The sequence below is a fragment of the Clarias gariepinus genome, chromosome 1 (assembly GCF_024256425.1).
Source record: "Clarias gariepinus isolate MV-2021 ecotype Netherlands chromosome 1, CGAR_prim_01v2, whole genome shotgun sequence".
Classification (NCBI taxonomy): domain Eukaryota; kingdom Metazoa; phylum Chordata; class Actinopteri; order Siluriformes; family Clariidae; genus Clarias; species Clarias gariepinus.
Window position 1 is genome coordinate 15,986,960 of NC_071100.1, and position 10,780 is coordinate 15,997,739.

The following is a 10,780-nucleotide window of genomic DNA, read 5'->3' on the forward strand; positions in this document are numbered from 1 at the left end:
TAACAATCTTTTTTTTTTTTTAGAGAACACGAACACACAGTATTCAACAATATGCTATATCCATGTGAATGATTGAAATTACATTAAAACTGGATAAGCATTAAAACCTGAGGCAAACCTCTGAAACTTTAATCTTGAGTTGACCACATTAAATTATGTTAATACAATAACTAATTTAAACACTTGGCACATAATTAAACACTTGGCATAGAAACTGAACTTTGGATCACTTCCAGTAGTGATGGCATGATCATAGTCAAATTGCAAGTAGATTTTTTAATGATTGTATCTTGGGTTTTAAGTTACTGTGGCCCAACATGAGGAGAACTTGTTGAATGAATTGAAATGTGTTTTTCATTGTTTTGGGATAGCTCAAATGCAGTGCATATGCAAGCCCAAAGAGAATGCACACAGCTTTCGGCAAGTCTTTAATTTCTTCCATAACGACTTCTCCCTCAATAACAATCTTAACTGAGGCAGGATTGAGGTGAAGAGAAGATGGGCACACAACACCTTGCTCAACAAGGAGGATTCCGAAGTCAAGGTGGCGAAATGACTGATCATCAGTGTCCTACCAACAGAGCAAATGAATGACATTTCTGATTAAATAAATGCGTAAATAGATTATGACTGCTTGTGTGTGAATTGGTTATGACCATACTTAATCAAAAGGGTTAGTTCATCCAAAAATTAACATTTTGTCATTTAGTTATTTACCCTCACATTATTCCAAACCCATGAAACTTGTCTTTTTTTATACTTCCCTCTATTTAAAGTCACATAAAGCCAATTTATCTTTTCAAAAGATTTTTTTAACTCTCAAATTTTTTGAAAGATCTTTTGAACTCTACCTAACAGACCTTTAAAATGAGGCTATCTGAACTTTTAAAATAGGGACAGAAAGTCACAGGTAAAAATACCTTAATTTGTGTTCTGTAGATGAACAAAAGTCTTATGGGTTTTGACTGACATGAGGGTGAGTATATAGTGACGATATTAGAGAGAGGTTGGAAATAGCTTTTGCTACTCTCAGTTTCAATGGTTTAAGCTATGTGTAAATGTTTATAAAATATAAGGACTATCTATTAATAAAATGCTTATGTTTTCATGGTACTAAATGTACTAAATGTATTTGTGATAACATGAGAAAATAAGTTACTTACAAAGCATGCTTTGAAGAAGTCTGTGGGTTTGTCACCAAGAAGAATTGGCAGCCCTCTGAGCACCAGTGACTTAATATCAGTTGGGTCTTAAATCTGTTGGGTAGTTTAAAAAAAGAGGATAAATAGCTACAGTACAACAATAAGAAATTATCTAGAAGAGAGCAGAATAAACAACACAGTTTTGTTGGACAATTTTATTAGACAACCAATGTAGTATCACTTGTGACATTTTTAACAACTGAACTGTAAAAAAACAAAACAATGCAGTAATAATATGGACCAACCTTAGTTTGTTGTAAAAGCTTTGTCAACAGCTGGCCGACATTTCCTTTCCTAGATCGAAAGATCTCAATTAGACGAAGACTGTGTGTATCAATACTTTCATTAAATTCCTGCTTAAGGTTCTTTCCCACAATCCTGCTGAACTCCATGAACACCTGCAAAATAAGAGAAAATACAGAACATTATTATTTCTAAACTAAATTACACTGTGGTTAGATGCACCTGCATTGTGCGTGAGAAAAGATTAAAGGGATACTTGAAAAACCTGACAAAACTTCACATTTTGTACACACCACATGTTTTATTGCAGTAATACTACATGTCGTTCCGTAACAGTCCAATTTTGGCAAAAAATAAAGAAACTACTCATAACTTAAATAAATATACTTTGTACAAACAAATATTATTTGTAAAAAAATAAACCGTAATTTGTAATAAAATGAACTGCGTCCCTAAAACAGGACGCAGTTCAAATTGACATCAACAGACTGCTGTCTACAATATTACTCTTAAAAATTGCAAATTTAAATAAACATGCCCCAACATGCTTATTAATCTAATATAATCTAATCTAAGGGAGAAACAATTAGCTCCTTGGTTAATTTACTGCCTCAAATTATATGCTTTGCTACATAACAGAGTTATAGCAAATGGAAAATGTCTTTTAAACAATCTACACATATGTAAATTACACTGGCTATGTACAGTATACTGTAAATATATTGTAAATATATTGGCTATAGCCAACATTAACATAAACAATGGAAATAAATAACTGTACTTGCAACAGTTTTGTATATTAGGCTTTTATTGTGTTTTTTTAAGCAAGGTAAGCATAGCAAGCATCATAACAGTTGTCCACATTTTAATTTAATTGTCTGACAGAATCTCATTTATTTAATTATTTTTGCCTTCATAATTGCCACCAAAGAAGCTGTATAAGGTCCATCCTTTAAAAAAAAAGAAAAAAGTGACATGAAACTGGACCTTATACAACTTATTTGGTGGCAATTTAAATTTAAGAGAAAAGGCTATCCATTAAAAAAGCAACTCTAGAAATTTAATTACTGGAGCATCACCCTAAGGTGAGAACTTGTGTGAATATTAATCTGTTGCATGTTAAAAGTGTATATAAAGCAATGTAATTAAAGAAAAAACACATTTTATTTTATTTTACTTTCATTGTTTTTTAGAAAATAAAGAAAATAACTACACAGAAGGCCAGTGCAAACAATTTAATAAAAGTAATTTTGACAAATCCTGTCTCTCAAAGGTCTTCCATCTCTGTTGTGTGCAAAATTCTGTAGGGGATCCTCTGGGCCATCTTCTTCAATACAAGGAGAGTAACTCTCTCCTCTTATAGTGGTAATGTTGCAGGCACGTGCACAGGTAGGGCTCAACCTGTAGAGAGCACATGCCCTTTTTGTAATTACATTTGGAAGTGCGCTTTTTTGGAGTTTTTTTTTTTTAATAAATCAACGTCTGTTTGTCTATGTAACAAATATTTAACCAATTAAAGGCATTAAAAAAGCGCATATTTTAGAACCGCTCAAACTGTCAGTCAAACTTTACAACTCCGCCCTACGCGCAGTGAACTTACCCTTCAGCACATCATAGTCATATAGAGCAGAAGCAGATGTGTAACTAAAGATTGCACTGAGCAATATTGTGACACAGCCTGAAGATGGCCTGCACTTTCCAGAATTCTCCTGAGGTGAATAATATTGGTTAATATTTTTACCTGCTACATGTAAAAACAAAATTCTTAAAATTAATTGTAATGTGCAAAACTTTGTAGACCACCCTTCCCATATATCAACAAAAGACAAAAAAGTGTGTATATTTTTAACTGCTGCCTGAGGTGAGTAGAATTAGTGTATATTTTTAACCGCTACATGAGGTGAGTAACATTGGTTCATATTTTGAGCTACTGCCTGAGGTGAATAGAATTAGTGTATATTTTTAGCTGCTACTACACTGTTTCGTGCGGCTCGATCGGGGCTGCTATGGAATAAATTTTGGTAGGGATTCGTGGCACGGTTTTCCCAAAATTCCCAAAAAACTAAGTTTTCAAAATTCATCTGTATTTCTTCTTCTTTTTATTATTATTATTATTATTAAGTGTGTATCATACATATTATTCTTCGACAAAAAAGTTTGGACCGCTCCACGCCCCCACAGCTTTGAGACAACCCCCGCGTATGTTACACCGCTATGAATTTTGGTAGGGATTCGTCGGTACGGTTAATTCATATTTCACAAACTTATATGGGTGTTGTTTAGAAAAAGAATTTAATTTACCAGACTTGATGAATATGCTAATTCTATGACTTATCTATGCAATTTTTTTTTCATTGATACAAAATTGGTATAATTGTGAAGTAGCCTAGTTCTTAAACCTCAAGGGAAAAATGTGTTTTATTTAAAATGTCTTCAGAGCTTACTATTTACAGTGCTATTTGAAATTGAAATGGCAGCTGGTATCAAAAGCAAAACAGTATATATTTTAGCTTTAGATTGTTGTTTTCTTTTTTAAATTTACTTATTTTATTATTTTATATTTATTTCTTTTTGATGTTGGTTTTCCCAAATATATATTGTGTTCAGGTGATGAATATGTTTTCATTTGAATTATTCTCCTTTTTTTTTTCTCCTACAGTGTCCTGGAGCTCCAAAATGGAATTCGCCTCCAACACAAGGTTTTGATGGACAAAACAAACAAGGAGAACAGAAACTGGAGAAACTGAGAAGGTCAGAGACAGAGGGGTTTTAGAGAAAAAATATTATTTGACGGTAAGTTTTGTGTATTTTTCTTGCTGTCTAGTTTACTAACATGCTTAGCTCATCATCACTGTTAATCATAGTTCCACATTCCCATATCAATCATTACTGTTAATGTTGTGGTAGTATTTTTTAGTTTGCTGTTTACTTACTGTAGGTTTATTAATGCTAAATTATGTTTTAAAAGTTTATGAAGGTACTATTAGTGCGAAACTATTATTAGGCCTTAGTAATTAATTCAGCATAATAAGAGAACAAATCCTTTGGTAGCTAGCTATGACTAAGTTATTTTTTATGGGTTGCTTTGTGAATATTTTAGTTTTGAAGTAAGTTGTAAAAAAAAAAATGTGTCAGATTTTAGTGGTCATGGCTTTAACTGTCATGGGTATATTATTAATGTAGTAATTCTAAGACTTATTACCCATGCAATTTTCCTTGAATGATACAAGATTGGTGATAATCGTGAATTAGCTTTGTTTTGTTTTATTATTATATATTTTTTTTCTTTTTGATGTTGGTTTTCCCGAAGGTACATTGTGTTCAGGTGATGAATATGTTTTTATTTGAATGAGTCTCCTTTTTTTCTCCTACAGTGTCCTGGAGCTCCAAAACGGATTTCGCCTGAAAACACAAGGTTTTGATGGACAAAACAAACAAGGAGAACAGGAACTGAGAGGATTGGCATAAGGTCAGAGACAGAGGGGTTTTAGAGAAAAACCGTGTCAGATTTTAGTGGTCATGGCTTCAAGTGTAATGGGTATATTATTAATGTTGAACGCAATCATTAGCAAAGCCACCAACTTTTTGTGCCCTTTACTGTATGTTAGACTGTAAAACCGGTGCAAAAATTTCACACCTATTCTGATTTAAAAAGGAACATTATTCATAATTGCTCATGTTTGCACTTATTTATTCTTTTATTTATGCAGTTAATTCATATTTGACAAATTTATGTGTTGTTTAAAAAAGTTTTTAAAAAGTATTGTGTTCAGGTGATGAATATGTTTTTATTTGAATGAGTCTCCTTTTTTTTTTATCCTACAGTGTCCTGGAGCTCCAAAACGGAATTCGTCTCTAAACACAAGGTTTTGACAGACAGAAAAAACAAGAAGAACAGGAACTGAGAGGATTGGCATAAGGTCAAAGACAGAGGGGTTTTAGAGAAAAATAATAATTTGACGGTAAGTTTTGTGTATTTTTCTAGCTGTCTAGATTACTAACATGCTTAGCTCATCATCACTGTTAATTGTAGTTTTACATTGCCATATCAATAATTGGTATCAAACAACGACTTTATATTATGCAGTCCTATTACTTATGAATGGGACAAAGTGTTATGCCTAACATGGCAAATAAACCCCGCCTTCTAATTGAAAGAGATAGTCGTTGATTAATAAAGCCATTGCGTCACTGCAGCAGCTGTCAGAGGCGCTGGTTCCTATAGAAAGAAGCAGCGTTCGCACATTTGCGTTCATGACTGCGCATGCACATTGGCTGCTCTAGCATCAAAAAAAGTATTTTAGAAACATAAGAAACAAGCTTTATGAAACTGTTGTTGTCAGATTTCATTGGTCTTTTCAAATATGAAATTTAATTGTTCTTAAGCTTACTGAACACTTTGAAAGAAGTTGATGTTTTCCCATTCAAAGAGATAGGAGCTGCACTTGCATGCTTGAGAGGCATTTTAAAGATGGTGGCCGAGTGAACTGACTTGTCTTAAGGGGACTTTGTATTAAAGGTGATCTAGGGCTGGGTGATCTATTTACATGTAAACTGATGGATGTTGAGTTAATGACTTTTTGTTTAAAAAAAAAAAGGTTTTTAGCCCTACATGGTCTCTGATTTAAAGAAATAAATCAAAACGGACATGATTTACTGTCATAGAATCTTGCTGTACATAAAGCAAGATTAAACTATAATTGCTTCAATGTTGATTTAATGTAAAATAAGTGATTTAATTTACGTTGAACAAACATTGATTTTATGCGCATCTTAATCTATTTTTCATCATTAAAATAACATTATTATTATTTTAAGGTGCAAACCTGATGAAAAATCAATGCTTAATTTCAACATTGATTCAATGTTGTTCTGCTATCTGGGTAACCTCCTACCGAGCAGGTTATCTTCAGAGAGTAAGTTGCTATGGTTACGTACAGTACATACCCAGAAAGTTACCTTCATAAGTTACCTATCTCTAACTGATCTGATGTTATACAGTATAGTTATAGTTTACTGCAGTTTCTGTCTCAGTGCTGTTTGTGGATGCGTTCCAGTAAAACGTCCACGTCCAGGGACCGCCGGACTACAGTGCAATGTTCTCAGGCCTAAGAACAGCGTACCCCAGCAGCTGTTAAACTAGCTTCGGGGGGCACCGAGGGGAAGCTGCCTCCCACAGCCGTCTTTGTTTCCCCAACTGCTGGATTTAACTTCTGGTCGAGACGTGTAGGAAATCGTGCGGGGGTCTACGTGAACTGTGGCCTGGACAACGTTTCGCTACAGGCGCTCGTAGATACACTGGCTCTACAGTTTCGCTGATGTGCTGGGGATTATTGGAGCGAGGCGAGCGCGGTTGTATGCTGCCGGACCCGGCCTTGAACATTCGCACCATGTCGGGGAGTTATCTGAAGATACGGGCCTGTCGCACAGTGCATATACAAGTAGGTGCAATCATTCTTTCTCATCCATTCTTTGTGGCAGACATCGAGGATGATTGTATCTTGGGGTTAGACATTTTGGAAAGGTGGGGTGCGGTACTGAATCTCGTGGACGGAACTCTGCGTGGTAACTTCGGGTTAGCCAGGTTGCTAGTGCCCAAAGCGCAGCCGGACGTGTTAGTAGCACGCACCAGGGGGGCGGAACTTCCGGTGGTCGCGCCATGTAAACATCCAGTAGCCAACCGAGCGAGGATAATGGCCGAGCTGATGCAGCGTAGCAGTGTGGGGCTAAGTCAAACACAGACCGACGCCCTAAAGTCCTTTTTGCACAAATTCGCGGATATTTTCGCGGTAGATGAGCGCGAGTGCACTCATACCAACTTGGTACAGCACACGATCGATACGGGTAACGCAGCTCCTGTTCGGTTACATCCGAGATGCCTCCCATTAGCTAAACGGGCTATCGCCGAGCAGAAGCTGTGTGAGATGGCCGACTCGGGCGTCATAGAGCCAGCGTTCGGACCGTGGTCTTCACCGGTTGTGCTTGTGCGTAAAAAGGAGGAATCGTGGCGGTTTTGTGTGGACTACCAGCAGTTAAACGAGGTGACGCGCAAAGATCCTTATCCGTTACCGCGAATAGATGATGCGCTGGAACACGTTGCGGGCTCGGCGTGGTTTAGCTCATTGGATTTGCGTAGCGGGTACTGGAGGTACCCGGAGGCACGGCCTAAAACTGCGTTCTCGATCGGGCAAGGGCTATGGCAATTTCGCCGCATGCCGTTTCGCTGGGACAGGGTGCACGCGCGTGCGTTCACCCAGTTACGGGAAGCTCTGGTCACGTCGCCCGTTCTCGAATATCCTGACGCATCTCGTATGTTCATCCTCGACATGGACGCAAGTGATGTAGGGCTGGGGGCTGTACTGTCTCAGGTTTCCGAGGGCAAAGAGCATGCTATCGCTTACTTCAGCCGCGCATTGTCTGGACCGGAGATGAACTACTGCGTCACGAGGCGCGAGCTCTTAAACATTTTAGGCCGTGATTATATGGGCAATCCTTCTTGCTGCGGACCGGACGCTTCGCTAGTGTGGCTGCTTAGTTTTAAAGAGCCTGAGGGACAGTTAGCGCGCTGGCTCGAGCGGTTGCAGGACTACGATTTTACCGTTCAGCACCGAGCAGGGAAACTGCATGCTAACGCCAATGCTTTATCCCGCCGGCCATGCAGCAATGAGCGCGCGGGTGATTGCGACGTCGAACACTCTCCGAACTCCGTAAATCAGAACAGTCTTCCTGCGCAGTTCTCCGGAGCCCCCGTCGGTAATCAGCCGTCCGAGCCGGCGTGCAGCCTGAGTTACTGCATCGTCTAAACCATCGCCTATAGTCGTTGCGCCTGTGCCACAGCTGGACTGTGATCAGCTAATTGCCGAGCAGGAGAAGGATCCGGCGCTGCAGCAGGTACTAGGTTGGGTTAAATCCGGGCCGGAGACGCCCAGCGCTCGCGAGCACCCCTGCAAGACTTTTGGGTGGGGGCACCTATGGAGCGTATGGGCGTGGACATTCTCGGGCCATTTCCCATCTACGATTGCGGGAACCGGTATGTGCTGGTGGCTATGGACTACTTTACCAAGTGGTCGGAGGCGTTTGCTGTTCCTGACCAGAGCGCTTCCACCACGGCTCGAGTGTTGGTGGATGAGGCGGAGCAGTTGCACAGCGATCAGGGGCGTAACTTCGAGGCGGAGGTGTTTGCAGCGCTGTGCGAGCGCCTCGGGATGAAAAAGACCCGCACCACGCCCCTCCGTCCGCAAAGTGACGGCCTCGTGGAGCGTTTCACCCGAACACTCACCACCCAACTTGCCGTGCTTACCAGCGCCCAGCAGAAGGATTGGGACGAACATCTGCGTCTCGTGCTTTGGGCCTATCGCACAGGAATGCAGGAGTCCTCACAGCTATCGCCAGCGGCGTTAATGTTCGGTCGTGAGTTGCGCACGCCCGTGGACCTTGTGTTCGGGCCCCCCTTCACAAGTGGATTTACCCACGATGCCGGGGTTGGATTATTTTTGTTCGCTAAAAGACAAACTGTTCCGTGTCCACGAGTTGGCGCGTAGACACTTGGCAGGCGCCGGTGTTAAGCAGCGCCGCGTGTATGATACCCACAGCCGGGGGCGAGACTTTGCTACTGGGGAACAGGTTTGGGTGTATTCCCCCGGAAGGAAAAGGGGGCTTTTGCCTAAGCCTATGTCTCACTGGGTGGGCCCCTGCACGGTACTTGCCCAGCTCTCCGATGTAGTCTACCGGGTGCGGTTGATTGGGCGGTCGCGAGTGGTCGTGCTCCACCAGGACCGTCTCGCTCCCTATCAGCCCAACGCCAGTGGAACATCGAACTCTGTGGAGGCCGGTCCGCCTCAGGAAGAAGGCTGCACCCCTCCTTCCCCCGCAAAAAGACTTCGGCATTCACAACGCCAGCGCCAACCACCGTCACGCCTCCTAGACTGAGTTCGCCATGGTAACCGAGGACGGTCACAGCTCGGGTGGGGGCAGTGTGGCGTGGGCGGGGTTTTAATTAGCAACCATCATGCTTTGCGGGAGAGGTTGTTATGTGTTCACCCTGTTGGGGAAAGGTGTTTGGGTTAGTGGCTTCGGCCAGGTTGTGTGTGTGTGTTAGATGTGTGTTTTTATGGATGTTGGATGTGCTGCTTATGCTGTTTCGTGCTGTTGCGGAATAAATTACTCCCAGCCATTTGCATTGGGCAGCAAAGAAGCTCACTCGTCTCTCCAAGTGCCTTCTTAGCGGTGAAAAATGCTACAATAAATATAAAAATAATCAACAATTATTGTTAGTCAGCCTGTGGCTGTTCAGGATCAAGTTTACGGGGCTTCTTGTCTTTGGTTAATTTTACTTCTGACTCGAAACCAATAGGGCTTATTAAAGATGCACTGTTTTATTGGACATGGCTGTGTTGTAATGTTCAAATATACTGTGAAAGTCTCAGTCATGATGTACAGGAATGGTGAAAAGTCTCTTCAGATCCTTCTGCACTAATGTTCATGGTGTAAATTATTAATATATATTTATGTATTACACTTGAGTACAAAATATACCATGTGTCTGTTTAGTATTTCTCTTGAACAGCTGTGTTCATAGGTTTAATCAGCTATTTACAAGACAACATTGATGCACTAATGGTTAAAGTGCCACAGGTGTGTGTGTGTGCTCCTGGTTTTATCAGGTTTGTCGGAGCTGGCTTAAAACAGCGCGCGGGCAGGTCGAGAGAACCCGTCTTAGCACCATCTAGTCAGTAGTGGGCGGAGTCAGTTCTATCTCCATTGAGTTTTTACACCTTTCCTTTCTCACATTCCACTCCTCCTAAGTTTGTCTGTTAATAAGGTTCTTAAAACCTAAAGCATTTTTGAAACTAAGAAAAAAATTAAAGATGTGTCACTTAAGCACAAAATAGCACAGACACAAATAATCAAGTGATTAACTGTTGTATCATGTAATTAAGCAATATCACACGAGAATGAGTGCTGTGTAGTCAAAAGGTTCTACTTTATACTTCCACTGGTTCTATTGTCAGCTTCATTAACTAGTGGGTTAATGTTGAATTCCAAATAGTTTTAAATAAGACGTAAGTGAGATATATTGGGTGTACAATCCATTGTCACACGCATGTAGTGCCCTAGATCGGGGATTTAGGAGTTATTTAGCTTTAAAGCCGTAAAACAAATAAACAAGGTTCAGATATAATACTTATGATTTGATATGACTTAAAAGCAATTACTAAGTAGACAAAGTGTTGGTAAAGGTGACATAACATTAGCAGATATGTTTTCCTTGCTTAAAGTGATTCTGTGGCTGGTTTTAAATGTGGGTTTTGGCAGGCAGCCGCTCTCTCCTCAAT